The sequence below is a fragment of the Puma concolor genome, chromosome B4 (assembly GCF_028749965.1).
Source record: "Puma concolor isolate L17-30 chromosome B4, mPumCon1.1.hap2, whole genome shotgun sequence".
Lineage (NCBI taxonomy): Eukaryota > Metazoa > Chordata > Mammalia > Carnivora > Felidae > Puma > Puma concolor.
In genome coordinates, this window is record NC_141673.1 from 56,452,420 (window position 1) to 56,479,063 (window position 26,644).

The 26,644-nt window shown below is 38.7% G+C and overlaps 1 pseudogene; it reads left to right on the top strand.

Annotated features, from left to right (window-relative positions):
• Nucleotides 1–3,003: 3,003 nt before the first annotated feature.
• The window catches only part of LOC112863785 (ethanolamine-phosphate phospho-lyase-like), a 50,966-nt pseudogene continuing 27,325 nt past the window's right edge, over nt 3,004–26,644 (top strand).

Sequence of the window (26,644 nt, forward strand, 5' to 3'; positions counted from 1 at the left end):
CCCTCCAGGGGAGGCAGAAGCTCTTCTGAGAGCGGGAGGCGGAAACGCTCCAGTGGGAAGCCCGCCCTTTACCAGACAAAGGGCTCAGAGGGAGCAATCCGCCTCCGCTGCTGACTCCACTATTCTGCCCCTGCAAGCCACTGGACCCCCAGACGCAGAGAGGAATCAGCCCCATCACTATTGGCCTTTCGCCACTAGTGACCTCTACAATTGGAAAGCTCAGAAGCCTAAGTTTTCCGGGAAACCGGCAGGGCTTATTGATTTATTAGACTCTGTTCTTTTTACCCATCAGCCCACGTGGGACGATTGCCAGCAGCTTTTGCAGGTCCTGTTCATGACTGAAGAAAGAGAAAGAATCCTCAATGGGGCCCAAAAACTAGTTCCGGGCACAGACGGGAATCCCACCACCAACCAGGCTCAGATAGATGCTTCCTTCTCCTTAACTCGGCCCCAGTGGGATTTCAACACGGCAGAAGGTAAGGAGAGGCTCAGGGTCTACTGCCAGACTCTAATGGGGGGTCTCCAAATGGCTGCTAGAAAGCCAACCAATTTGGCCAAGGTAGGAAATGTACAACAGGGAAAAGATTAATCTCCAGCTGCCTTTTTAGAACGGATCATGGACCTATACCCCCATGGATCCAGAGGCTCCAGAAAGCAGGGCAGCTGTTATCATGGCCTTTGTAAACCAATCAGCCATAGTCATTAGGAGAAAATTACAGAAAATAGATAGACTAGGAGAAAAAAAGTCTGCAGGACTTATTGGTGGTAGTTGAAAAGGTATATAATAACGGGGAGCCTCTTGAGGACAAGCAGGCTCGCGCCATGGCGGCTGCCAGCAGTAAGCAGACTCGAGACCTGGCCAGAATACTAACAGCTACAACTGCTGACTTTCCCCGAGGAACGAGACCGCTGTCTCTGGCAGCTGGCAGACGACGCAAGAAAAGGTAAAGGAACCACCAAGGGGGGGAAGCAGAGGCTACAGAGAGATCAGTGCACATACTGCAAGGAGAGAGGGCATTGGGCCCGAGATTGTCCGAAAAGGGCCGGCGGGAAGGGGAGCAAGACTGATCGAGTAAAAGTCCTAGAGCTAGATGAACTGAGTGATTAGGGGAGTCGGGGTTCGGACCCTCTCCCCGAACCCAGGGTAACTCTTAAAGTGGAGGAGACCCCTGTTGACTTCCTCATCGACACCAGAGCACAACATTCGGTCCTCCGCACCCCACAAGGAAAACTAGCCAGCAAGAAGTCCTGGGTACAAGGGGCAACTGGTATGAGCCAGTATTCATGGACTACCCGAAGAACGGTAGATTTGGGGATGGGACGGGTATCCCACTCCTTTATGGTAATACCAGAATGCCCCTACCCGCTGTTAGGACAGGACTTACTGACCAAGATTGGAGCTCAGATAACTTCCAGACAAGGGGGGCCTCAGGTCACCGATGGCAAGGGCCACCCCATCCAGGTCGTGACCATGAAACTGGAGGATGAATACCGCCTCCACGAGGAGGCGCTCCCGAGAGAGGATAATATAGGCAGATGGCTACAAGAATTCCCCTCAGTTTGGGCAGAGACAGGGGGGATAGGACTAGCTGCTCACAGGACCCCGATCCTGGTAGAGCTCAAGCCAGGAGAAAGTCCGGTAAGGATCAAACAATACCCCACGTCTCAGGAGGCCCGGAAGCGGATCCAGCCACACATCCGGAGACTACAAAGCCTAGGGGTACTAGTTCCTTGCCAGTCTCCCTGGAACACCCCCTTACTGCCGGTCAAAAAGCCTCACACAAATGACTACCAACTGGTACAAGACCTCCAGGAAGTAAATAAGAGGGTCACGGACATACACCCAACTGTTCCCAACCCATATACTCTTTTGAGCTCCTTGGCGCCCTCCAGGGTCTGGTATACTGTACTAGATTTAAAGGACGCCTTCTTCAGTCTGCCGCTGGCACCCCAGAGCCAACCCTTATTCGCCTTCGAGTGGCATAATCCGGAGGAGGGCTACAGTGGGCAACTCACCTGAACACGGCTGCCTCAGGGATTCAAAAATTCGCCCACCATCTTCGACAAGTCACTACACGAGGACCTGAGTGAGTACAGAAGGGAGCACCCTGGTTTCACCCTTCTACAGTACATAGATGACGTCCTGATTGCTGCCGACACGGACAAAGACTGTGAGCGAGGGACCCAGGACCTGCTGGTTACCCTGGGGGCCTTAGGGTACCGGGCATCCGTGAAGAAGGCTCAGATATGCAGGGAGAGGGTAAGTTACCTGGGATATATCCTGGAGGGCAGACAGCAGCGTTTATCAGATACCAGAAAAGAAACTGTCCTAAAGATCCCTATTCCCACCTCCTGAAGAGAAGTAAGGGAATTCTTAGGATCAGCTGGCTACTGCCGCCTCTGGGTTCCAGGTTTTGCTGAGATCGCCAGGCCCCTATATGAAGCTACCAAAGAGGGGAAAACATTTAAATGGGCTGAAAAAGAAGAAACTGCCTTTAATCAGTTAAAAAAGGCCCTCCTAAGTGCCCCAGCCCTGGGCCTACCAGACATTACAAGCCCTTCCACCTCTTTGTAGACGAACATAAGGGAATAACAAAAGGGGTTCTAACTCAAGCCTTAGGCCCCTGGAACCACCCGGTGCCTTACCTGTCCAAGAAACTAGACCCAGTGGCTGCCAGCTGGCCGCCATGCCTAAGAATTATTGCGGCCACAGCACTCCTGGTCGAGGACACAGACAAACTGACCCTAGGACAGGAGATCTGGATCACGACCCCACACGCCATTGAAGGGGTTCTGAAACAGCCTCCTGATAGATGGATGAGCAACACACGTACCAGAGCCTCCTACTCAACCCTCCACGAATGCTGTTCCACCCCAGTGCAGTCCTCAATCCTGCAACCCTGCTGCCCGACCCTGACCTAGGTGCTCCACTACATGACTCTGCAGGAATCCTGGAACAAATACATGGATTCCGGACGGACCTGACCGACCAGCCCCTCCCCGATGCCGAGGCTATTTGTGCGAGACGGACACAGGTATGCGGGTGCAGCGGTGGTCACCAAAACGGACACTGTATGGGCGGAGGCTCTACCCTCCGGAATGTCAGCCCAGCGAGCAGAGCTCATAGCCCTCACCAAGGCGCTGATGCTGGGAGCTAGAAAAGGGCTTAACAACTATCGGACTTGGGAGACCCAGTTTTACCAGACCAGCCCAAATACTCCCAGGAGGAGTTAGAGCTGATCAAGAAACTCCCCATGGCCCAGGAGATAAAGGGATGGTGGTATACACCTAACAAGGAGCTCGTGCTGCCAGACCGGCTCGGAGTCTCAATATTAGAGCAAGTTGTATCTGCCTGCAAGACCTGCCAACTCACCAACGTGAGAGCCACATCAAATATAAAAGGAACCAGGCTCAGAGGCACCAGATGGGAGCCCAATGGGAGGTTGACTTCACTGAAGTCAAACCAGGAAAGTATGGTTATAAATATCTTTTAGTATTTACAGACACCTTCTCTGGCTGGGTGGAGGCATACCCAACCAAGTATGAAACGGCTCAGACGGTGGCTAAGAAGCTACTAGAAGACATCTTACCCAGGTATGGTTTTATGCCATGGTAGGATCAGACAATGGACCAGCTTTTATCTCGCAGGTAACACAGGCAGTAGCCAAGGCGGTGGGGGCAAACTGGAAATTACATTGTGCTTATAGGCCCCAGAGCTCAGGACAGGTAGAAAGAATGAATAGAACCCTAAAAGAGACCCTTACCAAATTAACCATGGAGACTGGCAGGGACTGGGTGACTCTCCTACCGTATACCCTTTACCGGGTTAGGAACACTCCTTACACTAGTAGGGTTTTACTCCCTACGAGATCATGTTTAGCAGGCCACCTCCTATTATTCCCAACCTTCTTGCTAAGTTTAAAGATCAAGAACTTTTTCTTTCCTTGAGAGGGCTCCAGAGGGCGCACGAGGACACTTGGCCATGCCTCCATGCCATCTACGAGGCTGGCCCGACCCTGACACCTCATCAGTACAGGCCAGGAGACTGGGTCTACGTCAAGAGGCACCACCGAGAGACCCTCGAGCCGCGCTGGAAGGGACCCTACATCGTGGTACTGACAACCCCCACTGCTCTCAAAGTAGACGGCAGCATGACCTGGGTCCATCACACCCACGTTCAGCCAGCGGACCCCTCCTCGATCCGGAAGGACTTCGTCACGCGATGGACCATCATTCAGGACCAACACAACCCTCTCAAGTTCAAGCTACAGCGCATTCGACCCACCTAATATTGGTAACTCTGTTAATTCTGCTTGTCATTGCTCATGCTGCCGGGAGTCCCCACGCTCCCCAAAACATCACCTGACAGATCACAGACACCAGCTCGGGGACAATACTTAATCAGACCTTCCAGAGCCACCCCAGCGACACTTGGTTCCCAGAACTTTGCGTAAACCTCCAAACTCTGTTCCCCTTGTCACCATAAATGCAGCCGGTCCCATGATTGGGTCTGTAAGCTACATGACAAGGGGGGAATGAAGGAGCGGACCTACACTGGCTGACCACGCCTCCTCCCCTTGAGTAACAGGACTCAGACCCTTCCCCAGCCAATCGGCTGAGGCCACAGCCATTACCTCACCAACTGCCCCTAGACCCCAATAAAACCTTTGTGCTTTTGAAACTTGCTCTCTCTCCCCAGTATCTCACCACTGTGTCGGTGCAGGTAGGGTATTGAGCTCGAGCTAGCTCGAATAAAGGCTCTTTGCTTTTGCATCAGACTCGGCTCCCTGGTGGTCTTTGGGGATCACGAATTCTGGGCATAACAAGTATATCATCAATTTGGGAAGTGATTACACTCTAACCTCTTTTTCTTTCCTTCCCCTCCCCCATGGTTTTCTGTTAAGTTTCTCAGGATCCACATAAGAATGAAACCATATGGGGGCGCCTGGGTGGCTCAGTCGGTTGAGCGGCCGACTTCGGCTCAGGTCACGATCTCACCGTCCGTGAGCTCAAGCCCCGCGTCGGGTTCTGTGCTGACAGCTCGGAGCCTGGAGCCTGTTTCGGATTCTGTGTCTCCCTCTCTCTTACCACCCCCCCCCCCGTTCATGCTCTGTCTCTCTCTGTCTCAAAAATAAATAAACGTTAAAATTTAAAAAAAAAAGAATGAAACCATATGGTATCTGTCTTTCTCTGTATTGCTTATTTCACTTAGCATAACACGCTCCAGTTCCATCCATGTTGCTACAAAGGGCCATATTTCATTCTTTCTCATTGCCACATAGTACTCCACTGTGAATATACAAATATTACAAATTTTTGAGTAGATTAGTAGATATTCCGGAGGAAAGAGAGATTCACTAACCACTCACTAACATGCTATACAGTATTTAATTGAATGTGACTATGTCCCTATAATGCCCAAAAGAAAAAACGTCCAAAAAGTTAATGTATTCATTATTCAGTAAATAGTATTCATTTGTGAATTGAAAATCAGGAAAAAATACCCCAAACCATCAAATTTAGTCCTAATGATTAAGCAAATGCTGGGCACATTCTGAAATCAAGAATGTTTATAATCAATGATATAGCAAAGATGATGATTGAGACTCAAGGTTAAGTTAGTAGACAAGGACTGGAAATACAATCACGAAGATATACACTACCTTCCCTCCATCATTCTAACTTTACAAAAAGGAGTTGGGGCCTAAATGCCTCCTCCACCCAATACAGCTCCATTTCTGCCCCCAACTTCCTTGTCGCTAGATCCTGAATCCTTAGCTCAGGCAACCATTCCCATTTGCTACTCACTGCAGCTCCTTCTATCAGCTCTTTTCTTGCTGGAGTTTATTATTTATGTTGCAACAGAATGACCTTTCAAAACCATCAATCCAGATAATAAGCTCCATGAGGGAAAGGGCCCTGACAATGACAAATTCACTGCAGTCTAGCTCCTAACCCATGAGCCAGCACCTGGCACACAGCTCACAAAATAAGCCTTTAGTGAATATTGTTGAATGACTGAATGAACAAATAAAAAACCTACTCGTTGCATTCCCCTCAGTGACACCACATAAATTTCAACTGTATTAACGTGACCAGGAAGGTACTGCATACACAAATCTCATCCTTTTTAAATCTCTGCCTCCGTGTGCTCCCTTCCCACACAATGGCCTCTAGTATCCAACAACAGTGCACTCCTTTCAGTTCCTTAAAAAAAACGAAAAAAAAAAAAGCAAGATCTGCTTAATTTTCCATCCTTTTCATTTACTTTCTGTCATTTAGAATATTCCCACACTTTTGGTCTCTTTTTCCCTCTAAACTGCCCTTCTTAAGGCTAATACCTACTCATCTTTCAGCTTTAGCTCTCTGTCAATAGATCACTTCAAATCCCTGTCTCAAAGCTCCCCAAATCCCAAGGACAAATGTCATGCTGAATTTAGCATAGAATACAATGCCAGACACATGAGGTACTCTCAATAAATGTGTTTTGAAAGAAAGAAAGGAAAACAAATATCAACCGATTGATAATTGATTGCTTTAAAATTGTTCAGTTCATTTGTTGATCAAAGTTAACTCCCTTTTGCACTTGTTTTACCAATTTGATTATTGCCCTCATGACAGAAGTTCACACAATCCAGTCCTTCTAACAAAGTTTCCAAGATAAAATTATTGTCTAGGAAAATGACGACTATATCTTGTTAATATTCAATAAATCTGTTACAAACACTGCAAATATTCACACAGATGTAAATTCATATATATTCATATATATTCATAATAATTATGAATTCATTTAATAAACAAAACATCACTGATTGACAGTATGTCACAATAGGACAAACATGGATCTTCATGTTATGCATCTACCTGGGCTGAAATCTTAGGTTTACCAATCCAATTTTTCTGACCTTGAGCTAGTTACCTAATATTTCAGAGGCTCATTTTTCTCATGTATAGAAATAAAAGTACCTTGTGGTGTGACTGGAAGGAACACAGAGGTTAAGGTGTTCAAAATGGGTGTCATTATTCCAAACTCCATACGTTAAAACATATACCATAGAATGTTTTATTTTAGTGAAAATGGTTATTAATAAATAAGAGAGTACCACTCAAGAATACCTTAGTAGATACCTTGATAAGTCTGTTTTCCTTTTTAAGGAGATAATTAAGATTTGACCATGACTAATTACCTTAGAGATAGGTTTCCTGCCTCTATTGCAAATTAATTTGTGTCACATAAAGTGCACTAAAACATGCATTAAATTAAGTATTCATTGTCTGGCAATCAATTCATCTTAAAAAAAAGTTTAAACACTTGTAAATGTATCATTGATGCCTTTACAATTTTTTTAAATGTTACCAGAGATTATATAAGATTTTTAGATGATCTCTTCAAACATTTAACCCTTAATCCTTTACTCAACTGGACTTACAGCTAAATATCTAGAGTGAGTCTACAAATTAAAACAGTCTCAAATCATTCAAAGTGTTTAGTTTAGCAGGCTAATTAGAATTATTTCTGATATATTTCTTCCATGCCAGGCACAATCTAGTCACCAAGGAGATAACAATAAACAAAATGGGGAAAAATAGCTCTACTCTCATAACAGCTGAAAACATCACCCATTTATTATTTTGGTTCTTCAGGTCAGAAGTCTGACTGGTATTGGCTGGGACCTCTACTTAGGTTCTCACAAGGATGAAAAAAAATAAGATGTTGACAGAGGTGGGCTCTTATCTATAGTTTCTGGGAAGTAATCTGCTTCCAAGATCATTCACGCTGTTAGCAAAGTGAATCTTCTTACACTTGTGGGACTGATGTCTTCATTTCCTTATTGTCTGTCAGTCTAGGATCACGCTTAGCTCCTTGTGGCTGCTCCTTGCACATGACCCATTCCATCTCCAAAAGCAGCAACAGCACATCAGATTCTTCTCTCAATTTGAAAATCTCTGTCTTTCCTTTCTGCTACCAGCCAGAGAAAACTCCACCTTTTTTTTTTTTTAATGTTTGTTTATTTTTGAGAGAGAGAGAGCATGAGAGGGGCAGAGAGAGGAGACACAGAATCTGAAGCAGGCCCCAGGCTCTGAGCTGTCAGCACAGACCCCAACGTGGGACTCAAACTCACGGAATGTGAGATCATGACCTGATCCAAAGTCAGATGCTTAACTGAGTGAGCCACCCAGGTGCCCCATGAGAAAACTCTGCTTTTAAAGGGCTTACCTGATTGAGTCAATTCCACCTGGATAGATGGATAATCTCTTTTATGTTAAGCTTAACTGATTTGAGATTTTATTACATCTGTAAAATCCTTTCACAGCAGTACCCACATTAGTCTTTGATTAAATAACCAACAGACAAATCTTAGGAAGAGGGTATCTGCCTTAGAATCTGCGTATCAGGGCACCTGGTTTGCTCAGTCGGTTAAGCTTTCTGACTCTTGATTTCAGCTCAGGTCATGATCTCTCAGTTCGTGAGATCAAGCCTCATGTTGGGCTCTGTGCTGACAGCATGGAGCCTGCTTGGGATTCTTTCTCTCCCTCTCTTTCTCTGCACCTCGCTGGCTTGTGTGTGCGCTCTCTCTCTCTCTCTCTCTCTCTCACTTGAAATAAACATTAAAAAAAGAATCTGCCTACCAAAACAGGGGATACCAACTTTAAAAAGAAATCAGTGACATGCATATTGTGTCAGATGATGGTAAGAGCTATAGGAAAAAAAAAAAAAGCATTTAAGGTATAAGAAATGATCATGTGGAAAAGTATTGTAAACTCACATTCTACAGTCTGAAACATAATACATACTTAGGAATACCTGGGCTTTTGGAGGTGTCAGGCTAAAAAGAACACTGAGAATCTCCTCGGAGTTTAAAGCAGAATGTAGTGGGATAATGCTGAGTATGTCAGAGGGGAAGATGGAGGGGGAGATCATAGCAGGAGCATTTCGTGTTTGGTAACTCCATTCAACTCCTATCAGTGCTTGTTCATAGATCAAGGGAGGAAGGGCACCTTATAAAAAATATAAACTGGGGCACCTGGGTGGCTCAGTTGGTTGAGTCTCAGAATCTTGATTTTGGTGCAGGTCATGATCTCACGGTTTGTGGGATCAAGCCTCACATCTGGCTTCATACTGACAGCATGGAGCCTGCTTGGAATTCTCTCTCTCCCTCTCTCTGTGCTGCTCCCCAGCTCAAATGTGCTCTCTCTCTTAAAATAAATAAACTTAAAAAAATAAACTAAGCTGTATCATTTTAAGAGAAGTACAAATAAAAGCTGTACCCATTCTCAATTGCATCTACAAATCTGAATGTGGTGTTTATTACTCCAGTGCATGTTCTTATCCTGGACCTTGAAACAGAAACCGTATTTCCAAAACTGTAAGAGGGCTCACGAAACAGATAAACTGTACAGCAGCGTGACATGCTAGATAAATTATCTGAGCATAAACCTTTCAGCATCACTTTATTTAGACACATACAGTCCATGCTAAAACAAAGACCATCCACCCTGATAATAACTCTACAGTGACATATACTTAAAAGGTACGACTACCCATCTTCCAGTAGCTACGTATTTTACAAAATCCATTCAGTCCCTGTGAATATCACCCTGTGACTTATTTCAGCATTCAAAAAGCTATCAACAACCTGCCCTGACTCCCCATTTTGAGAGTCCTCATGGTTCCTCCTAGTTTGCATTTTTCTTTGAGGTATCAAGCTAATTAACCTAACACTAGCATATTCCTGATGGCCTTAGGCTGCTGAAGCTTGGCAAGTAGAATATCCGGCCAAGTCCCCCACTGATTCTGACAGGAAGCTCAACCCTATAATGGTGTGCACATCTGAGATATTTGAGTCTCCCTCTCCTGAGGGCCACCTTGTCCATGAGTATGAAGTTTTATTTTTAATCTGAGCTCCAACAATTTCACAGAGTTCTCAGTATTAGGTTTTCTTCTCTGTCCTAAGAAAAGTCCATACTTCCTGGTCATTGGACAGATTTGTATACATTTTCCCTTGTATGGACCTTCCACAACATTCATGTGCCACTAAACATCCTCTTTACGTATCTATTATGTCTAAGGCTTTATGTCTCCTAACAAGGTTCAACAAATGTCTTTCTGTAAAAGGACAGAAAGTGAATATTTTAGGCTCGGTGGACCAGACAGTCTTTGCTGCAACTACTCCAATCTGTGCTGCAGCATGAAAACAACCACAGATGACATGTAATAAATGCAAGAGGTTGTGTTCCAATAAAACTTTATTTTATATACACAGATAACGGTCTGGATTTAGCCTGCTCACTGCAAGTTGCTGACCCCTACATTACAAGTTGAAGTTCAGGGGCACCTGGGTGGCTCAGTCAGTTAAGCATCAGACTCTTGGTGTCAGCTCAGGTCATGATCTCATGGTTCATGGATCCTGCTTGGGATCTCTCTCTCTCTCATTCTCTCAAAATAAATAAGTAAATAAAAAAAGTTCAAGTTCAAAGGGCAGGAGACCGAATTCAGAAAAACTGGCCTTTCAAGTGGATTAGAAGCTGACAGTTTCAAAATCTCATGTTACCCTAGTGCATCACACTAATGTCCTTTGGACAAATGTTACATCAATTTACCTTTCTGACACCTTATAAAGACATTCCTCAGTATTGTCCTTATGTTCTTGAAAATATTTTACTTAATTCCCTCTGCCAGAGCTACAGGCTTCTTCAAGCTATTAGTCTTTGGCCAGGTTCTGAAGTCATGTGGTTTCACAACTATATCCTTGTTGACTATTACAGTTACCATGGAGTTTCTTAAATCTGTGTCCTTTCCAGACTAAAACCCTACTTTATCTATGTTTCATGTTACAGTCCTAGCTAATATGCAAATGTCTCTAACTGGCATAGTTTTACTGAGGGCAATTTAGAATTGCAGTGACAGAGGAACAAATTTTTTTCATTTGAGAGGCTCCATAAAACAAGCATTCAATGAATCAGATTTTAAGGTTTCTTACAACCTGTTGGAGCTCAAATTTGAACTGATACATTCCTTAGGTTTATATAAATTTAAAACAAAAAATAAAGAAAAAATTTAAATGTTTAACTTTCTATGCTTTAAATATTTTCTCTCCAAATATAGCTTTTTTTTCCTCTCCAAAACAGCTCCATGAAAAGCTAGATAGTAAATTTCTGTTCTGTAAAAAGCATTCTAAACTTCAGTGAGTTAAGCTAATAGCCTTAATCTTGGTTATATATAAGAAGAAAAGTGTGACACTCAGAACTTACAAACATAATTTAAAGAGTCTTTTAAAATTACGATTTGTGAATACAGGGATTCATAATGTGTGCAAACAAAAGTTAATTTAATATTTCTGATAAGTAGAAGGCTCATTTTAAAAATTAGCATTACTAATAGGAGTTTTAAAACAACTCTGTATATCTTCTTCCTAATTGTAAATAATGTAAATGATATTCTGCTTTGTATAAGACTAATAATTGTGAGAGTTCTATCTATATTTTAGATACTAACCCCTTAGCAGATATATGATTCATAAATATTATTTCCCATTTTGCAGGATGTCTTTTCATTTTGTTGGTCATTTCTTTTGTTATGCAGAAGCTTTTCAGTTTGATGCAGTCCTACTTGTTTAGTTTTGCTTTTGTTGTTTATGCTTTTGCTGTCACATCTGTGAAATCCTTGGCAAGACGAGTCAAGGACCTTTTTCCTTTTGTCTTCTTCTATGAGTTTTATGGTTTCAGGTCTTACCTGTAAGTCTTTAATCCATTTTGAGATAAATTTTGGGAGTGGTGTAAGATATGGCCCAGTCTCATTCTTTTGCATATCAATATCCACTTTTCCCAACACCATTTATCGACTAAACTCAATTTTTTTCCACTATTGTCAAATATCAGTCAAAGATCAGTTGACCATGTATGCACGGATTCTTTCTGGGTTCTTAATTCTACTCTGTTGGTCTATGTCTTTTTTATGTCAATACCATACTTTTTTTTGATTCCTATAACTTTGTAACAGTTTCAAATCAGGAAGTGTGATGCCTCCATCTTTGCTATTCTTTCCCGGGACTGCTTTCACTAGTAGGGATCTTTCTCAGGACTGCTTTCACTAGTAGGGATCTTTTGTGCTACCATACACATTTTAGAACTTTTTTCTACTTCTGTAAAAATATCATTACACTCAGTGGCAAAAAACCAAACAAACAGATAACTTGATTTAAAAATAGGCAAAGGACCAGAAGAGACATATTTCCTAAGAAAATCAAATGCCCAATAGATAGTGAAAAGGTGCTCAACATCATTAATCAACAAAACAAAACAAAAAACAAAAAAAATGCAAATCAAAACCATAATATCACCTCACACCTATTAGAATAGCTATTATCAAAAAGACAAGAGATGTCAAGTGCTGGTAAGGATGTGGAGAACAGAGAACACTTGTACGGAGTTGGTTGGAATGCAAACCGGTGCAGCTACTGTGTAAAACAGTATAGAGATTCCTCAAAAAATGAAAAATAGAATTGCCATGCGGTCTAGCAACCCAACTTTTGGGTATGTACCTCAAAGACAATAAATCATTATTTTGAAGACATGTCTGCACTCCCATATTTACTGCAGCATTATTTACAATAGCCAAGACATGGAAACAACCTAAGTGTCATCAGTGCAAAAATGGATAAGGAAAATGTGACACACACACACACGTATGTATATAATGAAATACTATTCAGCCATAAAAAGAAGGATAATAGAAGGATGTCAGAAGGATTTGATAAAATAAGTCAGAAAGAGAAGATATATTATTTCATTTATATGTGTAATCTAAATCAACAGATCTCCTAGAGAGAACAGATTGGTGGTTGTCAGAGGCAGGAGTGGCAGACAAAGTTTTCAAGGGTACAAATGTCCAGTTATAAGACGAATAAATTCTTGGGATTTAATGTACATGGTGACTACAGTTAACAACACTGTATTTTATATTCAAAAGTTGCTAAGAGAGCATATATTAAAAACTAAAAACAGAATTTAAAAAAGACAATTATCTTACAATTTGAATTATAAATTTCAATATTTACATATGAATCAAAATATATTGTTTCTACAATTTGGGTCATGTTACATACCTGTTCATTTTGAAGAAATGTAAAAAAAATGTATGTTAGGTATCAGGGTATATAGGCAGAGGAATGGATATTCATTGGTTTATCCAGGAAAAGAAGAGATTAAAAAAGAATATTTTCTTTTAAAGGGAGACAGTGTGGTTGTTTCAAAATATAATAGAAAATAGTGAAATATATTTGAAGACATACAAGAAGTGCAAAAGGTACGAATGAAGTGAATTTTCATGTGCCTGGGTTTATGGTCAGTGAAAATAATGAGACAGAAGCAATGAAATGTACTTAAAATTTAACAAAATTGGCTAGATATGATAGGTTTATTCACAAGGGATAAAAAAATGCTTGTGACTCCTTTACTATAAATTGTTCAATGTATGATTGCAAACAAACAAAAAAAAAAGAAGTAGAATTCTAGTTTTTTCCTTGTTAAATATAATTTTTATGTGTCCAAAAAACAGTTTCTTTTATCACAAATATATTTTTAATTCTCTGTACTTTTTGACACATTTGTAATTATCTTTTTTTTTTTTTTAATTTCAGGAGTAGAATTTAGTGATTCATCGCTTATATATAACACCCAGTGCTCATCCCAATAAGTGACCTTCTTAATGCCCATCACCCATTTAGCCCATTCCAACCAACACACCTCCCGCAACCCTATTTTTTCTCTGTATTCAAGAGTATCTTATGGTTTGCCTCACTCTCTGTTTTTATCTTTTTTTTCCTTCCCTTCCCCTATGTTCATCTGTTTTGTTTCTTAAATTCCACATGAGTGAGTGAAGTCATATGATATAAATTACCTTTGATAACTATTATTGAATTCTGTAAAAGTTAAAAGTTCCTAATATAGTCACTTACTGCAAAGTGTATACATACACGTGTGTGTTTGTGGAGTGTATATGTGCATGTGTGTGTTTGTGTGTATTTTAAAATATTATGTGTAACTATTTCTCACCTATTGAATATTGTACCTTATGTTTGGATACCTGTGGCTTATGTTATTTATTTTTCTTTTGACAATCTTTTGATTTTTACCTTTCTCAAATTTAGGTCCCAAATTCAAAATAATAAAACTTATCTTCTATACCTAAAATACCTGTATTTCCTAAATGGCCCTTGTTTTTTTTAAATATAATTTATTGTCAAATTGGTTTCCATACAACACCCAGTGCTCATCCCAACAAGTGTAAATGGCCATTGTTAATGAAAAGCTATGCTATTTGTTTTATTAAAGGATGGGAAATTAGAATAATTAAGTTTATCTGGCATGCTCTAAATTTTAATTAAAAATTAAGCTGAGGCTTTCGACAAGCTGAGAAACACTTCTGGAGCTTCCAAATGCATGGCTAAGACTTTGTTCTGGACATCATCACAATGAGAAAACCAACAGGCAATGGCTACCCAATGGAATGAATGGTAGCAACCAAAGAAATTGCAGAAACCATCAGCAGCTCTGGACCACAGTATTTCAATACTGTATGGAAGAAATCCAATATCCTGTGCTGTTGATTTGGTCATCCTGGATGTAATTTTAAGTGAAGACCTTCAAGGAAATGTCACAAGAGTAGGGAATTATCTTACTGAGTTACTGAAGGCTAAACACACTTTCATTGGCAATATCAGCAGTGTTACCCTTTTTATTAAAATTGACTTAGTTAAGGACCATAAGAAAAGGAGTCCTGCCATAGCCAAAAGTCGACACACTGTCTACAAGATGAAAGAAAAACAAGTGGTTCCCACTGCTGATGGACCTCATAGATATGCTTGAAACCACCTACATACTTGATTGAAGAAGATCCAAAGTTTATGGTGGATCAACCTGATGGAATTTTAACAGCTTTAGGATAAGCCATGGGAGCCAAAAATGAAAGTGTGATCTTTGAGAATACACCATGCACGACAAAGATACCTAATGAAACACATTCAGGATTGTTCACTGACTCTATAGAAAATCCCAGAAGGAAGAGAAATGGATAGTGTACGTGGGGCCCCTGGGTGGCTCAGTTGGTTAAGTGTCCCACTCTTGGTTTCAGCTCAGAACACGATCTCACGGTTTTGTAAGTTTGAGGCCCACATCAGGCTCTGTGCTGGCAGCATGGTGCCTGCTTGGGATTCTCTCCCTCTTCATCTCTCTCTGCCCCTACCCCAGTCATGCTGTCTGTGTCTCTCTCAAAAATAAATAAACTTTAACAAAAAAGAAAGAAATGGATTGTGCACAGATAAATATTCACTACTTAGTAAGAAGGTTAAATCACAAAAGATTATCATTTTAAAGCAAGATAAATGTGCAGAGATACAACAAATAAGTGGATCTGTCTCTTCCATTCATAGCTCTATTGTAGCATCCAAAAGTAAATTTTAATTCTATTTTGATTTGTAAATAAAAAATTAAGTAACAAGAATAAATCAAGTGATGATCAAACCATGGTAAGAGTATTGGTACAACCTCTAGCCTGTTAATGTTTTGACTTGAGATCTCTGAAGTACTTAATTTATTCTACAAACGTAAGCCTCAAATTTAATACTAAGTTGGCAGCTTGACTTCTCATGTTATAATGTTTGAAATTACAGAGCAAAGTACAATAGGTACCTTAATTTGGGAGACGTGGGCGTCTTACAATCTGAATTCTGTAATGGTTTAATGTACGTAAGTATAGTCATAGACCGTAATAAAAGATGATATAAACAAGAAAATACTATGAGTCTTTTTGGTTCCTTAATTTAGGACAAATAAACAAACAAAACAAAAAGCACCTCAGTCTCTTATTTTTTTAATCATCTACTACTTATCAGTAGTTGGCAAAACTAGACATAGTATCCATTAAATCATATGCAGATAAGGCACACTATTCATATAATCATACAAGTATAAAACTGGCATTATGGTAAACGCTTTAAAATATAAATAGCTATAGTATCAGAAGACTATGTAATTAGTGATACTTATTTGGGGGGAAAAAAGACATTTGACTTATTTGGGGGAGGTGTGTTCGGGGAACTTTGAGGAAAAAGCATTTGAACTGGTATGTCCAGAGATCAGAAAGTGCTCCAGGTACGAGAACAGCATTTATAGAGGCCAGGTACTGGGAGGAAATCTGGCCTGTTCAAATACTTAGAGCTTAGAAAACAAGCTTAGAAAGTAAGAGTGCTTGATCTAGAGATGTGGGTAAAGACAGACGTAGGGTTGAGATCATGTTACAAACTTTATTTCTTTTCACCAAAACAACAAAAGAACATTCAAGGATTTTAAGCAGGGGTGTTTGTAACAAAAAACAAAACAATAGCAAAATTGGATAATATATGCTGTGCTTTACTGTATGCCAGGGATTGTCTCAAGGGTTTCCTATCTCATTGAGGAAGCACTGATAAGCTCAGATTAGTTCATCAAAACTCTAAGAGACTAAGAAATTTTGTTTGAGTCAATATTTGTATGTGCAACTTACTTGTGATGACCACTTTTAAAAAAATAGCAGTGTGTTCCTAGTTCTTAGAGTTTCTCATTCAGTAAGAGACCCAGGAATTTGAATTTTAATAAGCATGGTCCATAATCCTGACAGACTGTCCATGGACCATGGTTGGATAAACACCTACTGTGTAACACTTCTTATTTCACACACATACCAATGATCTGATCCCCTGCGAAAGGTCACAGAGTATATGGAGTCTGATTTTTCACTACCAAATTCCTATATCCAGCCTTCAAGGATTGGCATATACAGAAGATAACGGTTTATAGATCTTCAAAAAATCAAGCACATCAAACTGAAACAATGTAACTATAATCTTAGCAAATATTATGCAAGAAAATCAAGATGATAAACAAATTTCATTAACTGGTAACCTCATCAATTATAAGATATTTCTATTAGAAGTATTGAACTTACTGAACTTTTCCTAAGACAGAAAAATTCATCTAAGTGCTGAACACAATTAGAAGAGGGGTTTCCTGACATGGGGTGGGGTGTGGGTTGGGAATGATAAAGACATGGTGTGAGCAAACTTTTACAGGTGATGAAATGTGAATCTTGAGAACTGTTTTAGTTATACCATTATACACATTTGAACTCATTGAACTTATACTGAGGATCTATATGCTTCACTATATCGAAGTTATACCTTAATGAAATAAATCAATCAATAGAAATATAAGTATCTGTGACATAATGACCTATTTCATGCCCCATTCTTACAATACCTCTCAATTTCAGTCAGTTGTCCTGGCATTTTCTTTTCCTATGATCTTCCTGTGAAGAGGTCCTTGAGTACATAGCAGTTCTAGAAACACTCTGCCTTTATCCACTCTACACAAACTTGTCCATGTTACAACAACACATCATTTCAACTTACATGTTTTGACTGAGAGCAACTAACAAAACAACATTAAAATGTTGAGAGGTCGAAACAAATTTTCATGCATTCTTTCACTGAGCTTATATTTCACAACTCTGTGAGAAGTGGAAAAAGATACAATGACAGTTCAGCAGCAAAGGGGCTAGGCCAAGAATGAACAGTGCCACTGTGAGTGAATATAGTTGACAGTGACAAAAATGGAATTTTTGACCATTTCTGCTGTTTTTGAGGTAGAGAATAAATAATGTGCATGTAAATTCACTTTCCCCCAGAACAACTTCACGTCACTTTTATTATAGAATTCAGTCTGAGGACCAACAAGGCACTATAAAGCACAAACTGAGTCACTGATGGAACACATACTCAGTATAAAGAAAAACACAAATGATGATCAAACTATATCCAATTAACTATTGAGAGATCAACTTTTCATTCTAATCCTTGACTTTTAGAAATTTTCACTTTTCCATTTATTAAGTGTAAAATAGGAACAGAGTATGTATTATTTATTTAAAAGTCACATAAAGTGCAAGATAATGTAAAAAACCTAAAAACTATAAAGTTATAGAATTAATAAAAACTGTAAGAAACTCAAATAATTCAGTTTCAAATCCTTTTTTTTTTTTTTTAATTAGTATTGGAAGAAAAACAGTATGTTCATTTTTAAACGTCCCAACTAAACAAAATGGGGCAGGTAACAACACACACAAAAACATACTCAAGTCCATTAATTTTGTTCAGGTTTTACTTCCTCATAATGAGTAGTGACTACCTAAGTCCAGTGGCTCCAAATAATGGAGATCAATAGTTACGTCCTTTGAAATTGAAGCTACAATGATTTATTAATCTTTTATTTATTCTTGAAGAATAAAAATCCATTTTGATGAAAAATAACTTAAGTCTCTGAAGAAAGGAGTATGTCTGGCATCTGGGTATATAAATGAATAAGCATACCATAACAAGATTTCTGAGGTTTGCTTATGGATGACATAACTTATATGTTGATTATCAGATGCCAAGACAAAGACTGAAAATATAAAAACAAAGTCTCAACATGCTTATATAAAGTTATATAAATAACTTCTATAAAGTTATTGTAATAACACATTTCAAATGACAAGCAAATATGATACCTATTACAGAAGAGAAACACATCAAAAGATGAATGAAAAGGGGCATTAATAAACCAAAATGTAACTCTATTTAAAACAAAGCAAAACAAAACAAAATAGGGGCACCTCGGTGCTCAGTCAGTTAAGCAACTCATTCTTGATCTCAGCTCAGGTCTTGATCTCAGGGTTGTGAGTTCAAGCCCCATGTTTGGCTCCATGCTGAGCTTGAAGCCTACTTAAAAAACAAAAACAAACAAACAAAAAACTAGGGGCAGCTGGGTGGCTCAGTAGTTTGAGCGACCAACCCTTGATTTCAGATCAGGTCATGATCTCACCGTCGTGGGATCGTGCCCCACGTCAGGCTCAGCACTGACAGTGCAGAGCCTGCTTGGGACTCTCCCTCCCCCTCTCTCTTGGCACTTCCCCATGCTTACTTTCTCTCAAAATACCTAAAATAAAACCATTAAAAAAACATTGGTACAAGGAAACTATAAAGATAAATTGGTGAGAACAACTTTACAAAAATTAAATTTGAAGTAACATAGTCCATATTAATGGACTATAATGGACATGAAGAGAATAAGGAGTACACATACATAATAATAAAAAGAAAAAAAGAAAAAGAATATATAAGAAGAAACCTTGAGTACGTGCATTATAATCACACACAAAAAAATTTAAACCAGAAAGGGTAAATAAAGAAGATCACTGAAATAGTTTCCTCCTTACAATTTACAAAGAACTTCCGATGATACTTTATCAAATTTCCTAACTAAAACAGCTAAAAAAGTAATCTGTGGTATTACACTTATTTTTCTCTCCTTCAATACGCCTTGGATATTTCAGATACAGTTTATCTGAATCCCATACTTCACAAAAATATTCTTACTTCACATGAGCTAAGTGGTCACGTGACTCATGAGGCTGCTTCTCTATAGAAGCAGGATGAACGTCCACCTAAAATGAGGTTAGGATGCCCAGACCATTGATGCCCCATTTGTACCAATAGACTATGAAAATTTTTTGCTGTTGTTGTTGCTATTGTTGTTGTTTTTCTCACATGAAAAATCTTTCTGGGAAGAGAAAGGCAGACTTAATAAGTTGTTCTTAAAATTATTTAAGAAAATAGAGGAAGAATACTGGTTTTCTGCTTTTATAGTGAGTAGGGAGCAGACCCAGGGTGAGCATTCCTGTACAAGTTTTGAACTTGGCGTGCCCTGCTATCAATGAAGGGAGTAGCAAGGGGGCTTTCTTATCAGCTTGTTCAGATGTGGGGCAGAAAGGGAACAGGGAGGAGTAGGACTTAAAAGCTGCCAGTAGTCAAACATCAAAAATGGAATCATGGAATCGGACTATTACAGTAAAAAAACAGTAAATTTTTATGCGTAATTAACATTTCTCAGGTCCTATGATAAAATCTTCACCTCCACTTCCTCATCTGAATATACCTGGAGAACAATGGGTGCTATTATTTTAAGTGTTAATTTCTTTGTATTAAGGCAGCCCATGATAATAATATCAACTAACATTTTCTGAGCATTTGGTATGTACTCAGGTATTATTTGAAGCTGCTTACAGGGATTTTCTCATTAAATCAACGACAAATCTATAAGGGAAATAGTTCATAATCCTCATTCTACAAATGGTGATGCTGGAGCACTGAGTGGTTAAGTAGTAGGATGCAGATTACAATTAAAGAACACAGACAGTCCTGCTCCAGAAAACAAGCTCCTAACCACAATGTTATGTTGTTTCTTGGAAGGCTTTTCAAGTTCTAGATGTCTTTCTCTTTGGAGGTCATACAAACCAGGTTTGTTTCACTCATGGTTACCCTGTATCTGGTTAGCATTACAGTTCACACCTCACCTTTATGTCAACCTCCTAACTTCTAACCTCAAGGACAGGTTGAATGTGCCTGTTCCCTGACTATTCCCGGGAGAAATACAGTCCCACTAAAAATGATTAAAAAGTTAAACTCCTGTATAATAAACCTAAGGAATATAAAGCTGTGATAAAGTAATGAAAGGAAATGTCTTGTCACTCAAAAATGAAAAACCATTCTAAAGGTCAGAGTATTTTATTTCTTTGCTGTAATTCAGGGAGTTGAATTTCTGGTACATCCTCAAAACATAGATTTTTAACAGGTAATATAAAGGGAGTAGTACATATCCCTTTTTTTTCTGACAATGAATAAGCAGTCAGAAAAGGCAATTAGCACTCAGCTCCCACACTCCGTCCCTGTCCTTAGCACATTATGCTTAAAAATGATTGTCCAATAAAACATATGTTCCCGGCTATCATTTCGTACACCAGCAAAAAGTTAAGTGTAAGTATATACGTATCTCCTAGGTGGAACATTTATTCTTGTCTCCTTCTTTACATGTTTACCCCAACTATATGTATGAATAGTCTTAATTTTGCAGTCATCATTTTTCAGGAAAACTTAGAGTTTTTCTTCTTCCTTATGCCTTTAAGTCCTTAGATCAATGCATATACCTCCCTACCTCCCCCTTCCCCCTTTCCTTCCTCCCTTCTTTTTTCTTTTCCTTCTCTTTCTCCTTCTCCTTTTTTCCCCTCTCCTTCCTCTTCTCTCCCTCTTCTTTCCTTCTTTTTTTTTTTATTTCCCTTGAGGAAAAAAATTTTTTTCAAGTAAAAAATTTTGCCAACAACTCCAATAAATTTAATAAAGTTACATTTCTATTAATTAGTGGGGGTCCTGGAGCCTTCGGCATGTTCCTGTTCCTTGTGCATCACACCAGGTCCTTTGACTCCATAGTAATAATGTGAAAATCACTATTCTAGATGATTGCCAAAAGCAGTCACTAGACAATCTACATAAATATCCTGATCAGAGACTTAAGCATCTCTGAGGCACTCATATTTTGGTGTCTAGGGTATTAATAATTCAGTAGAAAAATAAGTCATTTTTCTTAAATATGTCTTTTAAATGGCTTTTCTGCTTGCTTCACAAAGTTGTCATGAGGATCAACCTGTAGAATATTAGGGGAGATGCCTTAGAAGTTAACCAATTCAATTCTCTGCCTGATGATTGGATTCTATATGCACACCATTTTAGATGCAGGTCGTATCAGTTTGAAAAGTTCTGTTTTTGATAAAATTATTCTTTACATTATCAAGACTTCTTTGAAAATATTTAATAAACTGCAAAGGACTCTACAAATACAAGATATTATTACTCTATTGTGCCAGGTAACACAGTAGCTACAAAGATTGACAAGAGATAATTCCTGGGTCTAGAAGCTTATGATCTGGGGAAAGGAAGAATACAAACATGCAAATAACTAAAGAGAAAACAGAATTTCATATGTGCCATAAAAGAATAAAATATTTAATTCTGAGTACTCAGAGATATTTCAAATCCAGTTGAGAAAATCAGGAATGACCTTTTAAAAGTAAGGTGGGCATTATTTGGTATGTAGGGTTCTTTTAGAAAATGAAATGCAAGGCATTATTTCAGTCAGGTTATGGAGATGAGGAATAGTAAGATCTTTTAACAATAATAGGTCCTATGTCCAAATTAAAGCATATTGAGAAATCAGATGTAAGGTATTGAATGTAAGTCAGCATTAACAATGTTCAGTGCAGATCTAATACCACAGGCATTATAGAAAAATAAAGATGGGTTCAAATCCCAGCTCAGCTAATTACTATGTAACATGGACGAAGAATCTACCACTACTTTTTTCTTCTAAAAACAGGGAATAGGCTACAACTAAGTCGCTGGGGGACTAAGGAATTAGCATGAGCAAACTGTTAGTTATTACTGTCAACTTTATGATTAACAATGGCATGAATTATTGTTAACAATATTCTGGTTTTGAGATGAAAGTTTAGTGAAATAACAGGTTTTATTTTTTTCTGTTCAATTTTGTCTATATAACTAATGTTAATTTTACTGTTCAAGGTTCAAAAACAATAGCAGCTAATTCCTCCTTAAATTTGTCTGAGAAGCATTTATTAGAATAAAGATGTCAGTTTTAACTCAATATCTGTCAAACCAAATCATTACTGTAATAACCTTATAAATACTTATAACCTAACTTTCATGTATACTTTGAGTAATATCCTCAAGAGTGAAAATTCATTTATTGACAATATTGTTTTTCCATTTATAATAAATGTACAGCTTTTTAAAGCCACATGCAATGGCAACATTCATCAGGGAGTAGCATGAGGCCTACAATCGCAAGTGGCAGTCTTGCAGTTCATATAAGACTATATATTCTACAAAAATATACTGAGTATACAGAATGGACCACGTGTTATGTTAAGTCCTGGAAGCTGAGAGATAAAGGCACTCTTTATCCCTGAAGATCTCAGAAAAAATAAACTGGAAGTAATGATAAAGGCTTTAATAGTAATATTAATGTGAGATGTGGATGGACATAAACAGCTACAATTAACTTCCCTAGGTTAGATAACAACTCATGTTTATTTGCACTGTATAACAAGGATGTACTTTTCAGATGAGATGACAATTATATTGAGCCTTATAAAAACTTTACTTCGACTTAGAATAAGGAGCTAAAATATATGCAGATTATATTAGTAACTGCTCTCACCTCCTACCCTCTACCATTTTTTCCTGACCCAATGAAGGTAAATCAATGAGGCAAAATATGCTCTTATGTTTATGAAAGTCCCTGTTTGAAACTGAAATGCAATTGCAATGGCCCTTTCTACAGAAATGCTGGTTACCTTTATTCAAGTTTAAGACAATCTTTTTTTTTTTTTCAACGTTTATTTATTTTTGGGACAGAGAGAGACAGAGCATGAACGGGGGAGGGGCAGAGAGAGAGGGAGACACAGAATCGGAAACAGGCTCCAGGCTCCCAGCCATCAGCCCAGAGCCTGACGCAGGGCTTGAACTCACGGGCCGCAAGATCGTGACCTGGCTGAAGTCGGACGCTTAACCGACTGCGCCACCCAGGTGCCCCAAGTTTAAGACAATCTTAAAAACAGTTGTACCACTGGCTCTGATTTCAACTCAACTATTAGGAATTATTTACTATGGGCAGTATTGATTAATGTGAGGAATTCAAAGCTGAGTCAACCATAGTCCATGGTTCACAGTATGATTTATAGGCATGTCCACAACAAGATAACTAGAAAGAACACAACATTCTACAATAAAGATAAAGATGTCCTGTGGTATATTTAGAGATAGAGGATGGTTTATTCCAAATGAGGATCCTGGAGAAATTTTCACCAAAGAGTAGACATTGAAACAGAATGAGTGGAGATAGGCTATGCACATAGCAAGAACGAGGGCAGAAATACTAAAATGTTGGGGCACCTGGGTGGCTCAGTCATTAAGTGTCCTACTTCGGCTCAGGTCATGATCTCACAATTCATGGGTTTGAGCCCTGCATCGGGCTCTGTGCTGTCAGTGTGGACCTGGAGCCTGTTTCATATTCTGTCTCCCTCTCTCTGTGCCTCTCCACCCCCAAAAATAAACATTAAAAAAATTTAAAAGAAACACTAAAATCTTACTAATAGAATTCTATCCAAAGAAAACTATAAATAGAAAGAATTTAGCAATGCTATCTTATTTTACTCAGAATATACATTTTCACTAGATACAAATTTATAGTTTTATAGGTAAAAGAAAAGTATAAATACACAAAACACACAAGTGTGTGTGTGTATATATATATAATATATATATACATATATATTATATATATATACACAATAATGTTTACAGTAATAAGAATGTTACCAGATATGCCAAATGTGTAGCACTTAATTACATACTATCATAATAGCAAAAAAATTATCTTCTGAGAATGCAGAAATAAGTTAAATACAGAGTAGGTATTAGATATGAGTAACTTAATAAAGAAACACAGGCCATATTTGAAAATATTGCAAGTATTTGTTTCTGATCAACTAATTCACCTTGTATGCAAGACTAATAACAATGTTTCTTGTGGGTGTGGTTTTAATTATAACCTTAAACTTCCAAGGTATTAAAAATATACTAGCTTCTAATATATCCATCATTATAGTTGGAGAACAATAGTGTTACAGACTACATGATACTCCTAATTCTAATTTACAGTACTATGTTTGACTAAAAGTTCAGATTTTTCTTTTCAGTCACCTCAAACAATGATGGGAAAATAAGATTACTAAAAGTATTTCACTCATAACATGTTATGAAGCAGTCTACTGCATAATATACATGTAAGTTAAACAGTTAAAGCCAGCTGATATCATGTAAACAGGAAAAGATAGTTTAACTGAATATTTTTCATTGAATTCAACTTTGTTGACTGTCTCACATGTGTAGGTGATGTAGACTTTTAATATATTTTTTCCACAAAAAAAGGCAAATTATTTTTTCCTCAAGTATTATACAGCCTATATTATTAGTTTTATTAAAATTAATGTTACCCCTTAGCCTGGAATCCACACAATTTGTAGTTAATTAAGAATGTCTAGAAATTTTGCATACAAATTGCCAAGTTTCCTAGAGAATATAGCCATAAAAAATAAGAAAAAAATTTGTTTTTTTCTATTTACTCAATAAATGATAAAGATTGAATAACAAAATATTTTCAGAACTCAAAAATCCATGTTAATAATTTCAATGTATAGACAATATCCTTGACTGCTTATTTTTGAGGCATTCTATAATATGGTTTAAAAGTGGAATCCAGTTGAATTCATGGTGTTTAAATGCCTAGTCATTGAAAGAACTACTGGTAATATTTTAAAATTTTTGGTTAAAGGAGATCAAAACGTCTTGGGTAAACATGGAGAATTTTGAAGAGATAAGAGGTCTCCTTGGAGTTGTAGACTACCTGTTCTCAACCATTTCTCCCTGAGATCCTAGGTATTTATAATCCCACTCTGGTGGGAGGATAATAACCCACATAATTAAGAAAAAAAAATCCTCTGGGAGGAGAAAGAAGTGGAACAGGCAGGACTGCTACTGCATTGAGTAGAGAACAGGACGGTTATTTTGGGGTAGAGAGCTCACCTAATCCATTCAGTGGGGGGGGGGGGTCTATATTATTTCACATCTTGAAACATTCCTGTAGTATGAGCAATATTTCACACTAGGGGTGGAAGAAATGCTCTGAGTGGGAAGCCTGCCCCAGGACTTCATCTTGCATTTGTGATTGTAAGTTCCAACTGCTGCAGCAGGTATAGGACCTGACCAACAGTGCAGCAGCAAACAAATTTCTTAAGTGCTAATGGAATTCAGCTCTAGAACTTTACTACAGTGTGAGAAGTTCAATGACTCTTTGACAAAGAGGCTCATTCTAGAAGAAGCAGCTTCTAGAAAAAACTGAGGAATCCTGAGTTCCTTTCTCAAGGGACCCATACAATTAAGACTCACATAGTTAATTATGATGTTCCTTTCTCATCATGGTCAGATAAAAAACAGCAGGGATATCTTTTGGGACACAACGAAGCACCACACATTTCTGGACTTATTAGGAGAAGAGATAAAAACAGGAAAATTGCACTGATCACTGCATTTTGAGCCTCCTTGGGTGGGGGTGGAGGCATTTTCCTTACACCAATTTGTTAACCAAAACATTCTAAACTACTAAAATATGGTTTTAGGGTTAGAACTAGTCACAGATGAAACACAAGAGTCAGTCAAGTTAATGGTAGAAAAGCCACTGTAATTATGTACAGGAGCCCCACAAAGATATGAGACTCCAAAAAGACAGCAAGCAATTGAGCCTTATATACTATACCATCCTGAGCTAAGGAAAGGGAGAGGGGGTCTGGGCACTACAAAAGCTAAGAAGGCAGATCACAGGAAGATGAGACAAAGAAATATTTGGTAAAGAAAATTTTTCTTGCCACACAAGAAATATCACTATGAGTAGGGTAATAAAATAACCGAAGTCACAACAACAGAGAGCAAGTAACAATCTCCAGAAAAACACCTCCTGAAGGGCCAGGCCCTGGACAGTGTATGATCCTCCTTTAATACAGCAGTGCTCACAGATACAGGCACACGCGAGCTTTTAAAATGCATAAGGGACATAAAACTAGACAAAATGAAGAAACAGAAGAATTCTCCTCAAAAGT